The 24,918-nt window shown below is 35.6% G+C and overlaps 1 protein-coding gene across 36 annotated transcripts in view; it reads left to right on the forward strand.

Annotated features, from left to right (window-relative positions):
* Nucleotides 1–24,918, forward strand: part of Zbtb20 (zinc finger and BTB domain containing 20) — an 809,739-nt gene that overhangs the window by 531,198 nt on the left and 253,623 nt on the right. For 3 of the 36 annotated variants that reach the window (XM_048803877.1, XM_048803879.1, XM_048803897.1), the window contains one exon: nt 10,262–10,367. The exons of the other annotated variants lie outside the window; for them this stretch is intronic. The gene's annotated coding sequence lies outside the window, so the exon portion shown is untranslated. The remainder of the gene's footprint in view (nt 1–10,261; nt 10,368–24,918) is intronic. 36 annotated transcript variants of the gene reach the window in all.

Consider the following 24,918-nt stretch of genomic DNA (forward strand, 5'->3'; position numbering starts at 1 on the left):
GGTAGAGAGAGAGGAGGGGAGGGGAGGGGAGAGGTGGGGAGGGGGGAGGGTGGAGGATGGGAAAGGCAGCGGAGCACAACAGACACTAGTATGGCAATTTGTAAATCAATGGATGTGTAACTGATGTGATTCTGCAATCTGTGTATGGGGTGAAGGTGGGAGTTCATAACCCACTTGAATCAAAGTGTCAAATATGATATGCCAAGAAATTTGTAACGTTTTGAACAACCCACAATAAAAAATTAAAAAAAAAAATTAAAAAAAAATTAAAATTTATAAAAGCCAAATATCTCATCTGATACCCTAAAACCTTCATTATATGTCTAAATAACATAATATGCTATTTTCATGTTTCTGAGAAGGGATACTTCTCTGGTAAGAATATCATTTCTACCCATGGGAATATAAACCATATATAGTATTCGGATATAGATACCTCTGAGATGAGGGAGTACAACTCTGCTGTTGCTCTCCAGAGTTTAACACAGCAATTTTATTAGACCTGCAGACTGCCTGGGTTCTAAAACTTACAAGCTGTTTAACTTTGGGAAAATTAATTCTCAGTGTCTCTGTTTCTTTGTCTGTAAAGGAAGAACAGGAGAAGGATCAGGATGCTAATCAGAAATTTATTTTCATTGTAAAGTTACTGTGAAGAGTGAATTATCTAGTAAATGTAAATAATTTAAACCAATACCTGGCATATAGTAAGCACTCCATCAACATCAGCTGCCGTTACCAATCACCATTATCCTCCTACTCTTCCTCCTCCTCCTCATCATCACTATTCCTATGCTAGAGAATCATGGTTTGTACCTGTTAGAAAAAAAATCCCACCTGCACAAACAAACAAGCAGGCACATACCCTGTTCACCTAGGTATGCTTGCCTGGCCCATTTGAGATCTTGAGCTTTAGGTATGTTATTCTCAATATAAGACATCCATGCTTTTGATGAGGTGGGCTTCATGTTGAGTTCCATCTCAGCACAGGTTTCAAGTGTTTCTTACAAGATTATTGCATTGCTGGGCCTCATTCCTATTAGCTACTCACTTTGTCTGCTTTCATCCAAATGCTTAAGTCCTTCATGCCTATTTTACTTCTAAGCTGAAAATTCTGTTAAATCGTGGTCCAGTTTAGGTTCATTGATAAGTTCACCATTCTGTTTCCAGCTCAATAGATAAATGTACAGTGAATGAGGGAATGAATGAATGTTCTTCATTTCTAGACTCTCAACTTAAGTCTTAGTCCTAGTCCTAGCTGGGTGGTATGCTAAATGCTGACCTCATTGTCCATCTAGACCACTCCATTCACTATTCTTAATTATCACTCTCAGTCTTCCAGTCCAAACTCTTTTCATTATTTTTGCCTTCTTGCCTGATATGAACCCTAAATACCAATACCCAATCAATATAGTATGCCTACCCTCTGCTTCATCTGTTCCTTCAGGAAACCATGAACCCCACTCTAGAACCCATTTTCTTCCCATTTTAGTCTTACAGGTGGTTCATTATCCATTTGCATTTCTAATAAAATGCTTAACCTTGATTCAGATCTTCATACCATGTTACACGAAACCTCTTTCTTCATTTATTATATTTTCAGAAAATATATTACTAATGAGTGTGTAAAATCTGATAATCAAGTCCTAGCTGTAAGCATTAGCATTGAGCTACTGTGGCAGACTATCTGTTGTACCATTTGTTTTGCCTCCCATAATGGTCTTATATTAGCTCCTTGATGAATATCAGAGATCTTGTCTCCTAAACTTGATCTCCGATGCCTTATATTTGTTTGAATGACAGGCTGGTGCTAAAAGCATCTAAAGCTAAATTAATATCAGTTAACTGGACAAAGTTGACATCAGGGTGGTAGTGTGTAATGGCAAATATCACATGTAAAAGAGGAGCTAACAGCAAAATGCACCATTGTTGTAGTCAGTAAAAGACCATTGACAATTACATGTTGATATGTATTGTGTTCCCTTTATTGTCACTCTTCTTTTTTTCCCTTTTTTTGGGGGGGCCTTGTTTTGTGGACTCATGGAAAAAGTGAGACAAGATTTTAAAAAGAAATACAACTTAAATTTATTTAGGAAAAAAGTATGGCACTAAACTTTGTAATTGTCATGATAGTTAACAATGTTACTGATTATCATAGACACAATACTTGCTTACAAGGATCATACAGTTTTTACAGTCTTAGTACTGAAATGAATAACTACATCCTAAAACTAATTAGACGGAAATTATTAGTCTATTATTCTGTACAGAGGAATAATAAAAAATGGCACTCCAAGAATCCATGTCATGGTGGCCTGCAATGGTACATAGAAGGCTTGATAATAGAAAGAGAACTTTAGCTATAGATCTAAAAGCTGGAGTATTAAAGGATGAAAAAAAAAATTCTTTGGAGAAAAGCAAAGATGGCATCCAGTGGAGAGATTTGGGAAAAAAAGTAGGTAAGATGGAGAAAATTCAATCAGTGGAAATTAAGTTGGTATGTAGACAAAGTAGTAAAATTAGAAATGAGATCCTCTTTGTAGAATATTAGGATATGAACTTGGAAAGTCAGGTGGAGTTCAGAATTTATTCTTTTTGGGTGATGAGAACAATGGCTTTCATACAGTTAGAATGCAACAAGGGTTCACTGAATAATTGAAATATTAGAGCTAAGGAAAAATGATGAAAGGGGTGTTTTAGGAGTTAACCTGACTACAGTTTGCAGGGCAGATTGAGAGGGTTGAGATGAGTCAGAGATGCTGACTGAGAAGCACTTGCAATACTTCAGATGTAAAGTGAGAAAAAATCAAATTCAGTCATGACTGAGGAGATAAAAGGAGATATTTCAATGGATATTAATAGCACTTTCCATATCTTTTCCCTCCCAACCCTAATCCTACCTAACTGTAACTTTAACTGGAAAATATCTCCTACATTCCTGATCCCATTTGCTTTTTGATGTGATTATAATGAAGTCCATTACTCCTATAGGGCAGGGTGAGGTTGGGAGAAGGCTTTCAGGCTTACTCAAGCCTCCATTCAGTGAGGGCTTTATTACATGTTCCCAAACAACTCTCGATGTTTGACATCTTAAAGCACAAACACAAGGGACACCCATGAGCTCATGTTATGTAAGAATCTATGGGAGAACTCACATATCAGAGTACTGATCTGCACAGAGGGATTCTGGAGGGGCATTCATTCAAGGTTCTTAATGCTACTGTCAGTATCTTAAAAAACTATAGAATCTTCCCCTACATTTTCTTCCATCTTTCTTTAATTCAACCAGATCAGCAACAAAAAGAAAACTCAGGAAAGGCTATATTTCAGCTGAGATTTCAAGACCATTCCAAGCTCTGTTTATCCCTGTGAAATAGTTACAGACAGACATCCCAAGGATATTCTGGACCTTGATTATAAGAAATAGTGCTTATATTGACTTGCTTTTGTTTTATGCTTAGTTCAACCATCATTATCTACATGCATTCAGTTGACCCTTCTTTGGACAGTTCTGATATTTTTTAAAGGAAAACAACTTGGCCAATATACCACCTCTATATTCAACCTCCTGTTGACCATGAATTGCATATATACTTTGCTTTGTTCCTCTTAAGGCAAGTAACCCATTTTATTATATGGTTATTTGAGTGAGTGCTTTTTACTCTGTGCCTACTCAAAGCTCCTGTTAGATAGGATCATGCCTTATTCTTCTCTTTATTTTCTGAGCTCTGCAAAATGTTTGTCCACAGTAGACTATAGTACACAGTTGTGAACTCCCCTGATTTCAAGGATTTTTAACATGGACAAACTTCTATGATTTTTTTTCATTCTAAGTTATGAGTCTCTAACATGGAAAATGCCTCCTAAATAAGAAAATATCCTGTCTCCCCAGTCACTCAACTCCAGGTATATACTAGACTTAATTTTGCCCATGAGATAGTGAGAAATTGACAGTTTTGCCTATCAAAACTGCTTGCACAGTGCAGAGTAGCACCATTTATGGGAAGAATATTTGGAAAATAAATGAAGGACTTTGTGAGTAAGAGACCTATAGGCCTACAATGGAATGATAGGTTCCTGCCCACAAATGGGGGTTAAGACTGCATATTGATGCTTCTTTTCACCCCCTTGTGAGAAATGGGTCTCACCCCATTAGCGGGTTCATGTGTTATAAAAATGGAAGCTGTTCTGCATTCTGTGAAGGTCTGCATGAGGGAGCTGTAGATATACATAAATATGTACTTGTTGACAGACCTCTGTATTTATCTGCTTGTCAGTGGGAGCAGACAGGGCACAGCTCTTCCATGGGCAGGAACTACAGGATAAAACCATGCTCTTACTGCTGCTTCTGCTGCTGTGGTTGCTGGGACTTTGTCATCTGGGTCCTGATGGAAGCTGGGGACAGCTTGTTAGTTGTTGCTCCCATCTAACCTGGGAAAATAGCCCTGGTCTCTGATATAATTAAAGAGACCTACCAAGTGTTGAGTACCAATGTTCTTGTGGCCAACAGAGATGGACTCTCAAAAGTATGCTCACTTAACCATAATCTATAATCTTTCAATTGTGTCTCAAAGGGTACATATCTTTCCTCTTTCCAAATGTCTGTTATACTGTGCTGATGCTTTCCAACTCTCATGGATGCTGCCCTGCAGAGTATATTTCCTGCTGCAGGTTACACCGTTCACTGTCGCTTAGACTCTACCCCACTCAAGAGACACGTTCTCTCCCAGTGGGAAAAATTATTGTGCTTCAAGCTTCTAAGAAAAATAGTCTACTAAACTAGGTGCTTATTTTAGCAGCAGTCATTCTCCTATAACTATATACATCATTGACTTTCATTGTCTCACTGTACAATATTCCTTATGAAGAAAAAGATTATTTTTGCCCCAAAATGAAAACATGCTGGTGATAATAAACTGAATTTAAGATTACTTTGTGTATAACAGAACAAAGCAAGCAGAGCAGACTTGTGTATTTAATCTAGGCCCATTTACCAGTTTAATTTGATAGTGGAAATTAATTGTGCAATTCTTACTATAACTACAGTACAACCACAAATGACAGATATTCTTTGTAGTTATTGTCCCTTCTCTTATGCTTATATGAGGGCATGGGCAGTTCTTTCCCACAAAATTCAGTTTTCTTCCAGATTATGGAATTATTATAAAAGAAGTAACAAGAATATTTTTTGTTTCTTGGTTAGATTGTTTGGTATTCATTTAAAAGAAGTCTAATTGAAGGACACCCAGAAGTGAGTTCATTATAGTGTCTTTCAATAGAGGAAAATGGAAGAGCACAAGAGTTTTGCCTCAGACTGAATTTGTAAGAAAAGTGACTAACATCATAAAGATTTGATAATATGAACAGACTTATTTCTACCTTTTAAAAGGGTACAAGATGTTTCAGTAAGAAAGAGAAGGAGTAGGCTCAAATGTGGAGGTATCTTTTCTTGATTACTTTTGTTTGGTTTGTCTTATCGTTATTATTATTAATATTAATATTCTTGGGATTTAGAAAAGCAAATTATTTTTTTGAAGATTACCTTCAACAGGGCAGAAATTAGTAATCTGATTAACCAGACTGAAAGACAATGAAATAAAATTAAAAATAAAACTTTCCATGCAATTAAAGAATGTCAACTGAGCATATATTTTAAAAAATAGAAATGGATACTTGGAAGTTACAGGTTAATGTTTCTGTGGGAATGAGCTACTTAATGTTCCTTCTGACTTTTTACTAATGCTAAGTTCCTTAAAATTTAGTAAATTTGCCTATAGATGTTTTAAAGGAATATATGAGTTCATGGTTTCCTGTGAGAGTCTGCACCTGCTTAAAAGGAACAATAGAAACATTGAAACTGGAGGATTCCTTAGGAATGAAGACTATTTAAACCAATGTGGCCAAGTTTCTCTAGGACAGTGTTTACTGAACATCCTTGATCCTAAGAATTGTCAGGGTCACCTGTGAAATATGCACATTCCTGAGTCTACCCAGACCTAGAAAATATCAGAGATTTCCATGGAAGGGCCTTGGCATTTGGATCTGAAACAAGAAATCTCATTATGATTAAGGAAGTTTGTCATTATGATTAGGAAGCTTGAGAAATACTGCTCAGATAAAATTTTTTAGACTACATAAGGAAGAGATACTATGTATTACTTTATTCCATATACAAGTCTTCCTATGGATGCATTTCTGCCTATTCTCTTTCCAGGAATTCAAAGGCATTTCAAGTGAAACAAGAAACATTTCTAGATGTGTATCCCTGTCCTTGTTAAAGTATCTCATCCCTCTCCTTGTCTATCCATAGTAGTGGCCTTTAGACTCTGTATTCTTGAGTCCTGGGTCTAGCCAGAACTCACTGTGACCTTATACTAATATTTACCTCTCATCACTTCAGTTTTCATTTGTACAATACAAAGTTGTACAAAATATTATTTTTAACCATGCCAGCTGTACACTGCTACAAATACCAAATATCTTCATAATTTTGTTTGTAGATCACCATATATGATGACATTTGTGCATGATGGACTATATATTCAGACTGAGATGAGTCCATAAGTATTATTTACAGATTGTTTCCTATTTCTAAAATCAACGTGACTCACAATTTAAAATAACTTTTATGAAATTTTATTTTATGCATCAGACTATTAGAAGTGTCTTTCAGGGGGATTATTAACAAAAGTTTCTCATATTGACAGCCACATAGTGGATACTGGTATCTTAAAACAGTAAGAAAATGAATGAATGTATGTTTCTGTACCTGTTCTAGGTACTAATACTTTCAGGTATATGGGGAAAAGGATTAATGTATTCTTCAGCTAAATAGTGGGAGACTGGTAGTGAAATATTTTTTTAAATACACAAAAACGGCCATGACTCAGGGTTGCTCTCAATCTATGTGGTAACCAGTTGGCTGGGTACAGTAGAAAAAATACAAGAAATCCCTGCTCCTGGAGCTCAAAAGTGAAGATAGAGAAGTACAGTGGGGGGAGTTCACGTTTCCTAAACTCCCTTGTCAGCTCAGCATGTCTTCAGTGTAAATACACATGTGGCAGTGGCCTATATACTCATTCACACTTCAGGGAAGCCTGTGGTTTCCTTTTCTCCCTCCATTTTAGCAGTGGGCAGCCTGCAACCTTTTGATCAAGCTGACTTTGTACGTTCCATGACTGAACTCAGCTATGCCAAACATCCTTGAGGAAGTTGACATTTGTGTACTTTGAAAGAAAAAAAAAAGAAAAGTGAATCCCAACTGCTTCCTCCTGCCCTTTTGATTAAGAGAACAGTAAGTCAGCAGGAGAGGTGCTGCTTTTAACAAGCAGGGGTGTGCAGCAGCTGATTGGTATCTTTCTTTGAAAAAAAGTAGAAAAGATTGATGTTAAACAACACTAATCAGTGTTGATTACAGGGACTGAATGAATTCATTGATGGGAAAGAGCCATGGTTCCAGAGACAACAAAAGAGATTAGATAATAGTCAGGGGAATAGTATTTGGAATAGTTCTGCTCTTCTCTGACAACCAGGAATCAGTGCCCCCAGCTTCTTAACCATTCCTTGAAATAGGCATATATGTACAAGAAATGCAGTTTTCTGCTGGGAATATTCTTGTCCCTGAGCTCTGCCTGGCTACTCTTTCTCTTAGACTTTCTTAATGACCTTATCTAGAGTGGGGTGGGGCACCTCCATACCAACCTGGATGGGCCAAAAAAAATCATCTACTGTCATTCTCAAATAGTACCCTGAGCTCCATGTGGAACTACCTGCCATTTCCTGAAATAGACCTCTGTAATATCACTGGGTTTTTTTTGTTTGTTTGTTTTTTGTTTTGTTTTGTTTTGTTTTTGCTATTACCTCTACCTGATATCCCTTTCCATCCTCTATAATCTTTGTTTGATTTACTTCTTGATTTTTCAACTTTTAGGTATGACATCATCTCCTTTAAACTTGTGATGGAGTCTCCTTATTAAAAGTCAGGGTCCCATGCTTCTGTTCTCCCACAGCTATTTGTGCTTAACTCAATTACAGCAGCTTATCACCCTGTGTTATAATTAGTTGAATATTTACTTCCCTTTCTCCCCACTAGACTGAAATAGAAATATTTGAGGATAGAGATTGTGTCTTTTATCTCTGTATCTCTAATTGTGGCAAAATATATTGAGTATTTAGCTAATATAAATGAATGAATGGATGGATGGATGGATGGATGGATGGATGAACACTCTCAACCTACTTACTTTCTTGTTTTAAAACCATTGCCTAAAGTAAATAATGAATCCAGAAGAAGAAATTCTTGCACAGAGTTTTTAACTAACTGGTTCACTGTTTAGTTAAAAAAAAAAAAAAAAAGCAGTGAGACAAAAGAAATGGGAAATGAGATTTAGGAGCTTTCGCTTCTGCTCTTTTGTGTGACTTCTAGGTCATTCCTGATAGCATTCTGACTATAACATACATAAACCTTTGCAGAAACAACTTATTGGACCAATAGTTCAATTGGATTTATTGCACTACAGTTTCTGACCAGTGAATGAATTTGTGTGGCTTATTTTATAAAACTTTGGATGCCGGCAGAATATTATTATGATGTGCTATTTATATAGATTTCTCCTTTAGAAACTCCTAAATACTCAATATACATCATCAGCCTAATTCCCTATTTTGCTTCATGTTAATAATCTTACGCATATGGAATCTATCACCTGAGCATTTAGGATCTTGATAAATATCTTTTAATGAAGGAAGATATTATGATTATTATTTTTAATAACTGCATACATTTAAACTCCTCAAATGCATTTTCTTCTTAGCAATGAATAGACAACTAGGTCCTCTCCATGCAACAATGAAAGGAAACATAAGGGAATCACCCTTGGCTTTTCAAGAGGATTCATCCCAATTAGTTCACAGCTGCAACATTTTAATGCATTTTACTGGTAGATCCACTAATAACATCATAAGACAGCTACAAAGCTAGAGATGGAAGAACGCTGAAGCATTTTGTGCTCTAAAGATGCCAAGCTGTTTTACCACATTTGTCCAAAAGGGGTGACTATACCTGTAGCTAAAAGTTGAAGGAAGCTTATGGGGTTCAGGAACCATCTCATCATTGCTTTGTTTTTCATTTCATTTTTATATGAGATTGTTCCTGAATTAGTTTTCAAATATATTTGTTTAGTTACATAGGCAATAGATTTCCAGGATTCAAAAAAAAAATCAAATCTACATAAAACAGTTTTCTCTCTTTCTCCCCATTCACTTCTCTCTCCCCATTGGAATGCGCTTGTGTTAATTAATTGTTTTAGGAAAATATCTGTGGTCTTTTTATGCGGAAAAACAAATATTATATTTTCCCCTCACCTTCTCACATGAAAGTTTATCCACTTTATACACTGTTCTCAATCTTTCATTGTTCAATACCTTTTCAGTGTATCTCAGTCTTGCATTCTCCTGTATATCTTGGGAATCTTTCCATATTAGTGCATTCATCTTTTTTTTCCATTGTACACTATCCCATTATGTAAATATATCATAGTTTGTTCTACTACTCCCTATGAATAAATAACTTCTTGTCACTTTATACAATATTCTAGTGAAGAACTTTGTCCATAAATCAATTCATAGATTTGCAGGTTCATCTTCAGGATAAATTTACAGAAGCAAAACTATTGATTAAAGGGATACATGTTTCTTAAATTTTGAGAAATGGATTTCAACAAGGGTTGTATCATTTAACATTCTCATTAGTAACATATGCAAGTACCATTTTACTCTCAGTCTAAGTGAAATAGTATTTTTGTTAGACTTTTGGATTTTTGTCAATTCTATCAGTAAAAGATAGTGTCTCAGTACAGTTTTAAGTTGAATTTTTCTTATTATAAGTGATGCTAAGTATCTTTTGATAGGTATTAGTGTTTTAGTTTTCTGTAAGATATCTATTCATCTCTTCTGCATTTTCTTTATGGGATTGTGGGTCTTTTGTTATTGATTTCTGCTATTTATATATTAAAGCAACAGTTACTTTATCTACATCAGCTGCAAAAAATGTTTCCTATTTTGTCTTCTTTTGTTACTTTGCCTGTAATTTTTTTGCCATATAGAAGTTTTTTTTTATATAATTAGATTTACCTGTCTTTTCTATATGACTTCTACATATATATTCTGTCAGAAGAAGTCCTTTCTGATGCCAAGTTTATAATTCACCAATGTTTTCTTTTAGTATTTTCATAGTTTCAATTTTTAATCCAAACGATATTTTCAGGTTAAAAGAGGATCTGAAGAGACAGAAGCCATAATGTTCCCAAGTTCGATGAGCTGTGGCTGACTTATCATTTTGACAGTGCACTAAATCTCATTCCTTTCTGCAAGTAAGATGCAACATAATAACAAGGAAAAAGAATAATCTGGGTTTAAAAAATAAAATTAAGAACAAACATGTTCAGCCCTTTGAGATATTCGCCTTTCTTCTATGTTGTTCTTCTTTCTGTTTCTATATTTCTTGTTTTGTTTGCTTAATTATTTGCCTATTTATTTGTTTCTGTGAGAAGGTCATATGCTAGCAGGAAGGGCATTAAGTTAATGACATTATTTATTTGTTCAAATTGTAGTACCCTACACAATTCAGCACTAAAAGCTCACTGATTGTGAGAAACAAACTGATATGAAATAGTGCCTACAAGATGCCCTTGTTATCAGGGGACCTCGACTCATCTGCTGAGCTCCAAAACACACCTCTGCCATTATACCTATCTATAGAATACGGAAAGAATAGGATTGCTATTTCAGTAATGGTAAGAAAAAAATAGATACATTTTTAAAAGTGCTTTGAAGTCTATAGAAAATTAGTTCATGAAGTAATTAGTGATATTTTCGAGTTATATAATGAACTTTTGGAGAGAGTTTTATGTAGAAAGCTTTTCCCCCCAAACTCCCCTTCTCTATATTTTGCCTTCATTTTCAAAATCAGTCTTTCAACAAGTATCTGTCTTAGGACTAGGGATAAAAAGTGTACAAAATAAACCCATACAAATCTTCCTTGTTTTAAAAGAGCTACCATTTGGAGAGGAGGGGCAGAAAATAAACAAATGCACACATGAAACCAAAAGCATTCCAGAAGTTGATAGGTGCAATAGAGAACAATAAAGAGGGAGCAGGAGAGGAAATGCTAGGAAAGGAGTGTTTTTTTGATGACTAGAGTCACAGAATTCTAAACATTTATCAGAAAACCTTAAAGGATATGTAAGAAAATATCATAGTTCCACATATACTGAAATGACCTCTGGATCATAGGGAGAACCAAATTGACCATTAATGAACATGTTGGTTCTAGTCAAAATCAAATGACAGCTTTTGTCAAACTTTTATAGCCATCTCGCATGTTCTCAGGGTACCTCTTTCATATTAGCCACACTCAGTATCAGCCTGTAGGCAACTCTAGAGTGTACTTTTGAGAATGAAGAACCAATGTTGATGTGATTAGGAGCTGGTGAAATTCTTGTCTAAATCACATGACATCATTAATTTCAATAGATGAGTCGTGATAATCTCAGCTGGAGTGGGGATCTTAGATATATAAGAGGACTTATTCTCCACCACTAATGTAGCATCTTCCCTGTACAGCCTAAAAAATCAGAGATTGTGATGAATTATACTACTCTCTACTGAAATTATAAAAGTCAGGGATGCCGGGTTTCTGTTCTCACGACTAAAAGGCTCAGGGGTCACTCTAGTTAAACTGGGCTAACTGGGCTGCACGAAATAACCACACAAGAGACACAAATACCTTTTTCTTTGGGGTTGCTGTGACAGCTCCTCTGACCTTAAGGGTCCGCAGAAAGAGAGAGAGAGAGAGAGCACGGGCTGACCCCTTTTATTGAGGAGAAGCTATTCAAATGAGGCAAGGGGTCAGGTTTCAGGGGGCTGAGTCTATCTTCATGATGTCCACTGTCAGCAGGTTGACTGACACCTGGGTAGGCCACACCCAAGGGCACAGTAAGAGGAGGGGACACACACAAGGCACTTCCATGGAAGATTCTATCCTAAACAGGGCAAGGGGTTATATTACAAAGGAACAGGTGAGCATAGCTTCACCCATGGGGCTGTAGCAAGACACACCCATTTCTGTGACTGAGCGCCTCAGCACCCAGCTGGGGAGTGTAACTCAGTCACCCATAAGCTTGGCCTCCCACACAGGGAGTTGTGGATTATACTTTCTTTGGACCTAATTATTGGCAGAATACTATTCTTTGGTTGAAACTCACATGCTCTAGTGATCTATCAAGACCACATTTTCCTTGACAGTTTTTTATTCTCATTACTCTCTTTCACAAACCAAATGATTTTGCTTTTTCCAATGCATGATAACCTTTCTGTTCATGCTGTTTATTCTGCTTGAAATGACTTCTCCTTACTCTCTATACTTTGAAATCTCAAGTGTTTCCAAGTGATTAGTTTAAAGCATCCTCCATCTGGAATCTCCTTCTTTTCACCATTTTGTGAGGCCATGACTTCAATTTGTTTTACATAGCTATTTATCTATTGTCTGTTTTTAGTTATCAATCATCTATCATCTATCCATCTTTCCCTAGGTTATTTGATATTTATTATATAAGTAAATGAATTAATGAATTTTCTGATCTTTAGAAATGAGAAAAATATAATAAGGTGGGGGAATAGAGGACAAAAATAGGAATAAACATAACAGTAAGATTAAGGTAGTTTTGAGGTGACCCTATAGTCTGCTTATGGCCAAATTATAAATATAATATAAATGAAGATGAGAGGATGCCCAGGCTCCAAGCATTTGCAATGTTATCTGGAACAAGGTCTCCTTTTCAAATTTATGAAGAGTATTTCTGAGCTGATGTGCCCAAACTAGATTATAAGGGTATAGACTATGCTGACCTCTCTTACTTGATACCTGTTGGCATGCTGAGGTTGGATCTGGTTTCCAACCTGAGCTCTACAGATAAGAAAATGAGTACATGTAATAAGGCTTTTGTGCCCCTGATTAGTAGAATCTGGTATTTTCAAACATTGCTGCTTTTCCCAAGGTCTGGGCAACAGATGGTTTATTTTAAAAATTCCACTCATTCTGAATATTTTCCACGAATAAAAGGATGTCCTAAGAGAAAAAATATAGCACTAATTTAAGTAAAAGTTCTGGTATCATAAGAAAAGGCAAACCCCAAGATGCACCAGGTTGTTGGCCTGATGTGCATGGTGGGAGCACATAGCTTGACCTCAGTTAGTAACACTTGTAGCTGATGAGACCAGAAGGAGAAAATAGCTCTTCAGTCCCAGAGTCAGGTTTAGTTTAGTTATGAGTTGAAGGTGAAGTCAGTACTATTTAAGTTTTCATTTTATTTATAGGCCTCACTAGTAAGTGTCAGGTTTCCAAGAAACTAGAAGACATATTTCCTGGCCCAGAAACCTTTCCATGTAATGAATATGTTGCAGCTAATGCCAGTATTATTACTAATACATATAACTGAAACTGGTAACCAGACATGGAGTGTAAATAGAGCACTGATTAATTTACCTAATTGGGAATCCCACATCAAAGAGATTTTCTAACTATTATATAGGAAGTGCGGGCTTTCAGGTGAAGTACTGCTGTTGCATAAACATTCCTTTATACCTCAAAACCAGACAAAAGGAAAAGAAGGGAATCATCTTTGGAAACTGCTGGAGTGAATTCAAGAGTTGCGGAACAGGGAGTCTGAGGAGAGGGAGATAAGAGGATCTAAAAATGCTGCCAACCCACAGACTACTCCCAGGAAAGCCCCCACAGACTCAGCCTCTACCCAAACCCCTGACTTCCGTCAAGTGTTCATCTCTATCTGTTAGGAATCTTTTTCTGTTATTTTATAATGTAATTGCTCTGTGATTTGATAATAGAAGTTAAGCCTATACATTTTCATAATCACCTTCTCCAGAACACATCCATTATGCAAAGGAGGGAAACTTGTATAGCAATAATGATAATGTTTTATTTTAGGTATACTAAGTTCTTTCATTACATTATCTCATTTGGTCCTCGCAATGAAAGGTGCTATCCATTTCAGAGGTGAGGAAAATGGAGTCCTAGAGATATTTTACTTGAATTTGTATTCTCTCTCTCTCTCTCTCTCTCTCTCTCTCTCTCTCTCTCTCTCTCTCTCTCAGACACACACACACACACAAACACATGGTTAACAAAAGATAAGAAAGCTCTGGGACCCCAAAGTAGGGAGCCCTATAAACCTAATCTGGAAAAAGAAAATGGAAAAGAAAGCTTTGGAATCAGCCTGATTTATATACACATTTTCATCTGCCTCTTACTAGATCTGTAACATGTGATGAGTTTTTCAGTATTTCAGGCCTAGGTTTTCTCATCTATAAAATGGTAATACTAACAACAACCATAATAATAATAGAGGCATTTGGGAATTAAATGAAAATAATGGAAGTAAAACCCAACCCACAGAAAGCAGTCAATAAAATTATTATCCTTTTTATCTTCTTTTCAATAATAGCAATAACTGATGGGAAATTCTTGAATTTGCTGAAAAGAGAATATGATATTTAAAAAATGAATAGTAGGGCTGAGCTGTGAGGACTTTTACCTTTTTTCAGAAAATGATGCTTAACAAATCTTACAAGTATTCAAAGGTGTTATAATCAAATCAGTTCCCTAAGATACAGCACCAACTATATCACCTATCTGTATTCTTCCTTCGATTTCTTTAGTATTTGAAGAATATCTAAGGCAGCTCACCTTACTGGGAAGCATCTCTATTGCACTCAGAAGAGAACATTTCTGAGTGTTCAGAAACTATTTAAGTGCAAATACTATAATCGCTGTGGGATATCATAAGGCCATTTTGGCCTCCAACTCCACAGCTTCCATCATGAGGTGCCATGTTCTATTATAATGTAGCAAAGAGATCATGTTTTATAGGGACAATACCAGAATGTGTACAGTTTTGAGAAATGCCCATGTAGAAAGTGCTGCTTCAACAATTCCTGGCAGAAAAAAATATATTCATGTGTATGCCGGTACATATATGAATCTCCTAATTGTATTAATACAAGAGGGATTGTACCATATATAATGTCTTATTACCTTATAATCTAATACATGTAAATCTGCCTTATTGTTTTTTAGCAACTTCACAATATTTTTGTAGGTATGGATCACAGTTTGTTTTAACCAATCATGGAATATTTGGTGAACACTTTTACTTATATAATCAAAATTCTAACAGCCTTTTTATTTTTTATTGGTTTTGTTTTTTAAATACATGACAGCAGAATGCATCACAATTCTTACACACACAGAGAACAATTTTTCATACCTTTGTTTATGTATAAAGTATGTTCACACCAATTCATGTCTTCATACATGTACTTTGGATAATGATGTCACATTCCACCATCTTGCTAATCCCCTGCCCCAACCCCTATTTCTCACCATGCACAAAACTCAACTCAAAATGGTCAAGAACTTAGGAATAAAACCGGAGACCCTGTGTCTAATAGAAGAAAAAGTAGGCCCTAATCTCCATCATGTGGGATTAGGCCCCAGCTTCCTTAATGGTACTACTATGGTGCAAGAATTAAAACTAAGAATCAATAAATAGGATGGACTCAAACTAAAAAGTTTATTCTCAGCAAAAGAAACAATCTGAGGTGAATAGAGAGCCTACATCTTGGGAGCAAATTTTTATTCCACACACATCAGATACAGCACTAATCTCTAGGGTATATAAATAACTCAAAAAGCTAAACACCAAAAAAACAAATAATCTCATCAATAAATGGGCCAAGGACCTGAACACACACTTCTCAGAAGAGGATATACAATCAACAAATATATGAAAAAATGTTCATCATCTCTAACAATTAGAGAAATGAAAATCAAAACTACTCTAAGATACCATCTCACTCCAGTCAGAATGGCAGCCATTATGAAGTCAAACAACAATAAGTGTTGGCAAGGATGTGGAGAAAAAGGCATACTCATACACTGCTGGTAGGCCTGCAAATTGGTGCAGTCAATATGGAAAGCAGTATGGAGATTCCTTGGAAAATTGGGAATGGAACCACCATTTGACCCAGCTATCCCTCTCCTCAGTCTATACCCAAAGGACTTAAAAACAGCATACTACAGGGACATAGCCACATCAATGTTTATAGCAGCACAATTCACAGTAGCTAAACTGTGAAGCCAGCCTAGATGTTCTTCAGTGGATGAATGGTTAAAAAAAAATGTGGCATATACACATATACTCGGCAATAAATGTGAATAAAATCATTGCATTTGCAGGTAAATGGATGGCATTGGAGAAGATAATGCTAAGTGAAGTTAGCCAATCCCAAAAAATCAAATGCCAAATGTTTTCTCTGATATAAGGAGGCTGACTCATAGTGGGGTAGGAAGGGAGAGCATGGGAGGAATAGATGAATTCTAACAGCCTTTTTAAAGTGTTTGCTAGACCTTAATCTAAAGTAACTCAAAACCTTTCTGTTTATTATATGTTCACAGGAGAAAAGTCACTATGTGTGTGCATATGGATGTATACATATGTGTGTGTAACATATTAGAGAAGATTGCCTTGAACCTTAATTTTACAGTATAAAACATTTTGCAGTATAAAATGGCAGTATGGCCACAGGCAAAGTGGATAATGTCTCTTTGTGATCCTGGCTGAATTGTGGCCTCACATGGAAGTTGGCATACTTCTTGAGAGTTTTAATGCAGTTACTGATTACAGTGTCTGAGATTTTACTGCAATTTCCATTTGAGTTAAAACTGATTTTGTCTTCAAAATAAAAGCCTTTAAGAAAAGGGAAAATAATTATTTTTTCCCATGGCAGGAAATCTAAATCCTTTCATTTTATCTCCTAACATAAAAAAGGAAAGGATTCTCTGAAAAGTTGATGCAGAAACAAAAGCTCTATTGAATGTGTGATCTAGGAATTTTTTTCTTGAAGTACCTGTTAATGTCCTAAGTACCCAAGACACAGAGGGCCATATGCAGAAAAATAATTTATACCAAGGCTTATTATAATTCTAATAAAAAGTCAATTAGGGCTTTGTGAAACCATTTTGCTGCAGATTTTTTTTTATTTACCCATACACTTTAAAATCTAAGGAATAATTTTGTTTGTGGGCATTGACATGATTACTGTATATAAAATGTTGAGATTATATAGCTCTTAATACAGAAAAGTCAACGCACAAGTAAGCCATGTTTGAACCTTGAAAGCATGATTGCTTTTAATGACAGAGTGTATCAAGGTCAAGACAAGGTGCTCTCAGCAGATGGAAGACTTTCAAAGTAAAAAAAAAAGTATCATTTACATTTAAAATATATTGAGTTACACGTGATTTCTGTTCTAGTTATAACCATGGCTCACATGTAATATAATCATGTGACAAGTATCTGATCTACCTCTTACATATTTGCCTGGCAGGTGTTTTCTGTAGAAATGCTGGCAAAAAAAAAAAAAAATGAAGGAGGAAGGCATTCCTCAGTATCTTGTGATAAACCCACTAGAAGTCACTACTTTCAGGGGGACTGGAAAGAAAATGTCAGAGGACACATCTGTGCCTTGGCAAGAAATAGATGTCATGTCTCTTTGGCTTTTAACCTTGAATATACTTGGAGAACTGCTTAGGAGACTTTCTTCATGTTTATTTGTGTCTGTGGCTCCCTTACTTTATTTTATTTTGAATTTGTTTTCAGACTGAGTTAGGCAATATTTATATTTGAACCATATTTGTTCAGAAAGTCTGTTGAAGCTATTCTGTATTATGTATCTACCTTAATTTTTTTAATACAACACAGTGAACTGATTAACGGTACTTGAGTACATAGGTAACAAGGCCTCATGAAGGCTAGCTCTCACCTCCTTAGTAAGGATCTCTGACTGAGTTTTAGGTGCGAGATGCCAGGCCCTTCCCAATCAGGATTATGGAAGTGATTGCCTTCTCTCTTTTCCTATCTCTCATTCTGTGTTCTTTCTCCATTCTTATTCTTTCATTCTCTTCTTCCCTTCCTCCCTTCCTCTCCCCCCACCCTCTCTCAATCTTTCTCTTCCCGTTTCATGAAAATTCATTTATCTGTGACATTTAAAGACTCTGTCTGAGAGGTGTCTGGAGCTGTGGCCGGCTGTGTACATCAATAGTTTCAGAGAATCTGGCACTCTGTCAATATTTGGGGGCCTTGATAACTGCACTTAAATGCAGGGCTTGCCAGCCATCATGCTCTCTGTGCCTCAATAACAGGTCCCAATGAGTGGATATTAGCATGTCAGATCCTTTCACAAGTGGCAACACCTGGTAGACAGTTTATAGGCATCTTACATGTGTCTCCACCTTTCTGATTGCCTCGTTTATATGTCATTTTTCAAACTATATACAAAAATAAGAGTTTTTTTTTAAAGTACTCTTACAAAAACTGAAGTAAATGACATTATACAATCTGCATTTGGTAGGTTTTATAGTACATAGGTGATGGATTATTGGCAGCATATTTTTTAAGTCTCATTTTTAATAATCAAAATGGAGAGAACCACTTTTGCCTTTCCAATTTGCAAATTAATAAAGGACAAAATAGGAAACATAATAAGACTTTCAGCAATTATACATATGGGAGGTTAGGGAAGATAGTATGCATATAGTAAAACAGGTTTGAGGAAAACATTTTAAAATTATATTCTAGATGGTTTTTATTTGTTGCTTGTTTTGTTTTTATTCTCCCTTAGGCTATGATATTTGAGCCAAAATTGTTGTTTGTATTTTATGGTTTAACATATTTTATATGTTTCTTAAGCCACTGGGACTTTCCAGGTGATGTATCCTTAGCTCAAGTTTCAGATTAGTGTAATAATGATTTATATGCATGAAGAAGAAATATTAGTTGGTAAGAAAAATAAAGTTGTTCTCTGAAACAAAACTATTTACTATTTTCAGACATTTCTCAGTTGTTCTAATATTTCATTGGAATGGCACATTTATAAATTGAATCCTTAAGGTATTATTTTATCAACTTTCCCATGAACTGCCCTAGATAACAACAGTGTATTGGCCTTTCAAGCTCTATAGAGAGACCAATGTTAGGGCAGTATGATAATACATAAAGTATATGAACTTTAAAGAAAGGAAAAAAGAAGTTTTCTTTCCTTGATGTGTCTTTGTCTGGTTTGGGTATCAGGGTAATACTAGTCTCAGAATGAGTTTGGAAGGGTTCCCTCAGTTTCTGTTGCATGGAATAATGTGAGGAGTATTGGTGTTAATTATTTTTTCAAATTATACTAATTTGTTTATTACATGATATTTTAATAGCCAAGTGATGTGTATTTGTAAACTTTCAGAATGGTGTGCATCATTGCCTAATCTGGTTTTTTTTTGAAATTTGTATTTGTATTAAATTTATTTTTAGCTGATATATAAAAAGATTATAAATATTTATGAGATACCCATGTGATGTATATCTGTAATGTTTAAATCAGGACAAACATACCTCTATTGAAACATTTATCATTTCTTTTATTTATTTACTTACTTATTATTTGTTCTAATTAGTTATACATGATGGCAGAATGCATCTCATTTCATTGTAGACAAATGGAACACAACTTTTCCTTTCTCTGATTGTACATGATGTAGAGTCGCACCATTTGTCCAATCATACATATACCTAGGGTAATAATGTCCTTCTCATTCCACCATCTTTCCTACCCCATGTCCCCTGTCTCCCCTTTGCCCAATCCAAATTTCTACCATTCTTCCCATGCCCCCCCCCCATTATGGATAAGCATCCACTTATCAGAGAGAATATTCAGCCTTTGGTTTTTTGGGATTGGCTTACTTTGCTTAGCATGATATTTTCCAACTCCATCCATTTATCTGCAAATGCCATAGTTTTATTCTCTTTTAATGCTGAGTAATACTCCATTATACATATATATCACAGTTTCTTTTTCTTTTCTTTTTTTTTTTTTAGTTGTAGGTGAACACAAATCTTTATTTTTTTTTATGTGGTGCTGAGGATCGAACCCAGGGCTTCACACGTGCTAAGCGAGCGCTCTACCCAAGCCCCCACAGTTTCTTTATTCATTCATCTATTGAAGAGCATCTAGGTTGGTTCCAATCTCCAGTAATTAGAGAATGCAAATTAAAACTACTCTAAGATTTCATCTTACTCCAGTCAGAATAGTAATTATCAAGAATACAAGCAATTATAAGTGTTGACGAGGATGTGGGGGAAAAGGTACACTTATACATTGCTGGTGCACTGCAAATTGGTACAACCACTCTGGAAAGCACTGTGGAGATTCCTTAGAAAACTTGGAATGGAACCACCATTTGACCCAGTTATTTCACTTCTTGGTCTATACACAAAGGACTTAAAATCAGCATACTATAGTGGCGCAGCCACATCAATGTTTATAGCAGCTCAATTCACAGTAGCTAAACTGTAGAACCAACCTAGGTGCCCTTCAATAGATGAATAGATAAAGAAACTGTGATATATATACACAATGGTGTTAATTCTTCTTTGAAGGTCTTGTAGAACTCAGCTGAGAATCCATCTAGTTCTGGGCTTTGTTTGGTAAGGTTTTGATAGCATCTTCTATTTTATTGCTTGAAATTGATCTGTTTAAACTGTGTAGGTCCTCCTGATTCAGTAGATTATGTGTCTCTAGAAATTTGTCTACATCTTCAAGATTTTCTATTTTATTGGAGTATAAATTTTCAAAATAGTTTCTAATTATCTTTTGTATTTTAATAATGTCCCTTGTGGTATTTTCTTTCCATTACAAATTTTAGTAATTTGTGTTTTCTTTCTCTTCATTAGTGTGGCTAAGTGTTTATTAATTTTGAGATACCAGTTTTATCTAAGACATCAGGTCATGTTCATACCAAGGTTTCCAGATATCTAAGAGAATATCCTGTAACTCTTAATGCCTCTTTCTTGGATCCACTGAATCAACAATAGCTTCTAAGATTTACTTTGTAAAAAAGGTTGAAACTAAATTTTTGATGCACATATCTTACAATAGGGACCATTGCCTTTGTTCTTTGTGAAGAAATGACCTTCAAAACAGCTATATACTTCCCTACAATAAAATCCCTTTTCCCCCCAATAAGTGTAAAATCTATACTTTTCAGTTTCTGATGATGTGATAATAGCCTGGAAGCCATCTGCTTAACCAGTCATAGATCCAGTTACTAGAAAAATGATGGTTGAGTTAGATATGTGAGTCTCTTAGAGTTATAAAACTGTGAATAAAATAGACTGGGAAGATAATAACCAATAAATCTGATAGAAAATGTATACTATGGATTTTTATAGAAAATACACTACACTGGACAAAAATAGAAGAAAGTTTAGACAAAAAAGTAGATTTGAATAAATAATGTCTTTAGAGGAAAGTGCTCTGTAAATTAATAAATAAGCTGCTTATTAACAGCACTGTTGGGTTCACATTCAATGCAATTTAAAAATAAGTTAGCATAGAAATCAAAACTCATGCCTCAAAGGTGCTGTATGGCTAAGTACCCAGGAAGGGTTGCTATCATGCTCAAGTTTAGCTCACTAGTTTGTGGTTCACATTACCTTGATTTTCTCTTCTCTGTCGAATGGAACTTCAGTATTTGAGAAAGTACACCCAAATGTAACCATTTTAAAACCTCTCTTGCAAGTTAAAGACACGGAAATATAGCTCCCATTCTATGAAGTATCCTATGATAGCCCTGGTAAAACTGACTTGCCAGTCCTTTGACAATACCAGGGCATGATGCCCTGCTAATACCTTTTTTTTTCTCTTAGCCCAACAAGAGCTCAACTGAACTGAGGCAAAGCTAGAGTTGTGAGCTCTCTCCACACCACTAGCAGAGTTTTAATTTAATTTTCCCTCAATTGAAAAAATATATTAAAAGATCCCTATCTCCTTATTTTATGCCAAGCACTTCAGAATTCTCAAGAAATGACTAGCAGTGGATCAGAATCAATATGGAGAAATACAGAAGTGGTATCCCACTGGAGTCAATCCTGGATTCTGACATTTGCTACCTTGATGATCTAGATACATGTTGTCCAACATTAGCAAACCCAATATATTTTAAATCGTTGGTGTGGCATTTCAAAATTACAAAACAAAATTAATTTTAATTTGAAATTATATTTTAAGGAGCAGAGAGGGAAGAGTGACACAAAATCACATTAACAACAGGATAACAGAATGCCTAAAGGGCTGTAAATCACAATTTTAAATGTTGACCATACGGAATGTACATTTCCAAAGTGCAGTGCTCTTATGCACAATGTTCAAATAGCAATAATGAGGAAGGACAATTATTTGAAATGAATACTCAGTAAAAACAGAGATGGGGGCATGCACAGAATGTTGTTAAATAAGAGTTATTGTTAGTTTTATTTAGGGGGGAAGAAAACCTCAAAAGTGGCAACTCATCTACTTCACTATCATTTATGTAGAAAAATTCATATAGCTATATTGATTTATATGTGCTAATAGCTGCGAAACTAACACCACACATGCTTGCCTACTTTGCTTCTTTTATGTGAGATTGTCCTTTTTCAACAAATTTAAGACACTCCAAGAGTAGGTATGTATTTTTGTTTCCTTTGAATCTTCTTGCAAGTCTTGTACTTTCCATTGCCCATGATGGCTTAGTCAGTGTCATTGAAGAATTGAAAATAAAGTGTGTCTAGCTCTGAGGGCAAGTTAGCATCTAGATGTAGGGCCCAAGGTTAATCAAGAGTATGATATGTAAAACTAAAATTTAATAACAGTTGCAAAAGTGGAATGTATAAGAAACATACAGAATATAGACATCTCTCCTGTTTCATCTGGACATAGATTAGACACAATCATGCTGTTCTTTAAGAAAGAATCAAAGACATTGAGGGTTTCCTGTTTGTTTTTGTTTTTGTTTTATCTTAGGAAAAAAAGAGGCTTAAGGTAGTGAGCTACACCCAACTTCCAAGCAAATTATGGAAAGAAAGAATGGGACTTTCTCTCTTCTTCATAGAAGCTCCATAGTAATAAAATGTGCTTATACTGCAACAGAAAAACTTTAAATTTGACAGTGAGGTGGGTTCTTGGGCTTCTAAACACCAAAAGGAGAGTGGTGGGATTGTCTTCTATGAAATTCTTTAGTTAAACAAGATAGACTCATATCTTTCTGGAATGGCCTAAAATGTGGCAGGGAGAGGGAAAAAAATGACATTTTTCAGTAGTGTTTTTGTTTTCTTCCCCGTCTTCCTTAAAGCCACTTTATTAAAAAGCAAAAAAATTGCCCAAAGTCACCAGGACTTTTAAATGTACTTGACCACAGTGAGGGTAATAGAAATGCCACCAACATTTTAGTGGAGAATAACACCATTACCATCATTTCCCACAATAATTGATTTCTACAAACATGAAATTGTAGTTGCAGTTGCTGAAAAAAAAATTATGAAGAAAGGATTAGAACTTGTTTAAGATTTTTTTTAAAAAAATGTGCAGTAGACTTTTAGTGGAAAATTCATCATGTTTCATTGATTTTTTGTTGTCAATATTTGGAGTCAAACCGATTACCATTATACTCAAACCATTCCCTTCCTATGGCATTAAATATTTTTTATTTATCTCTGAAACCATGAAGCCAATTGTGTTGGTGGTATTTGCTATAAAATAAGGAGAGAGGCCCACAGATTGTAAATAGGGAAAAAGCCTAAATTCAAATATTTATTTATACTAAACTGTTTCTACCTGCCAAGTTCTTTTCCAGGAATTGAAGGTACACAGGTACATACATTTCTGTTGCTAGAGTGCTCACTGATTAGGGGGAGAAACTGATGGGGAAACAGATCCATACAAAGTGATTGGTTATAGATAGAGATCTGTGCAAGATGCTGTGTAGGTTTGCCTGGAACGTTTCTGGCTTAAGCCTCATAGTCCTGGTAAAATCATCATAAGGCCCTTGCAAACTTCAAAAATGTCCCTGTTTGAACAATAAATTATATGGCCTATAAATAGCCATATCAATTAAAAATCTGCCTGTGGTTGTCAGGGAAGATTTTCTGCAGAATGGGACAAAAATCAAAAATATTGAGAATGCTTTGCCATATATATTCCCTCTATCCAAATAGAAGGGAGAAAAGGGGAAGACTGACTAGCTTTCCTTTTTCTTAGAGGTAGAGTCAGAATTTGGCACAGATTGGGTAAGGGGAGTGGGAGAAGACAGGACATCTATACCCAGTTTTTGATATGTGGTATGAACAAAGGTTGTCATTAAATGAACAATTAAGCTATTAATTCCCTGAGGCGCTCAAGACTGAAAAGTAGGGTGAGAAAGAACTAGAAGCAATAAGGGGCCAGGGAGACAAATTAAGGTTCAATATAAGGAAAAGGAGTTTTTACAAAGAGAAGTGTCTGACAGTGTGATGGAACTACCTGTGACATGGAATCCCATGTCCTTGGTAATGTTGAGCAGATGCTGAATGGAGCAGACTTGGGCACCAGATCATGACTCAGACCACTGGTTATGTAATGTCCTTTGCCATGTCATTACCGTGTGAGTTTATGATTCTACATGCATCAGGTATTTTTAAGTAGCTTTTAAAAATTCTGTATTTGGGATAGAGACTCCAAAAGTTAAAAATGAAGAAATGCCATTGGAAAAAAAAAAAACTGCTTGAGCTAAAATCTCTTGTTATATATTCTGAACACACATTAAAAAGCATCCAGGGAACATAAAGCAGATCTCACTGAGCTCATAATTTGCCACTCATACAAGGTAAACAGCCTCTAGACACATAATATTCAGGAGACATGCCTCACTTAGAGGTTTTCACCACTTGGGCACATGTTCATTTTAAGATGGGATAGCTGCAAAGTCTTTCCTACCAGTTTGATTTG

The sequence above is a fragment of the Marmota marmota genome, unplaced genomic scaffold (genome assembly GCF_001458135.2).
Source record: "Marmota marmota marmota unplaced genomic scaffold, marMar, whole genome shotgun sequence".
NCBI lineage: Eukaryota > Metazoa > Chordata > Mammalia > Rodentia > Sciuridae > Marmota > Marmota marmota.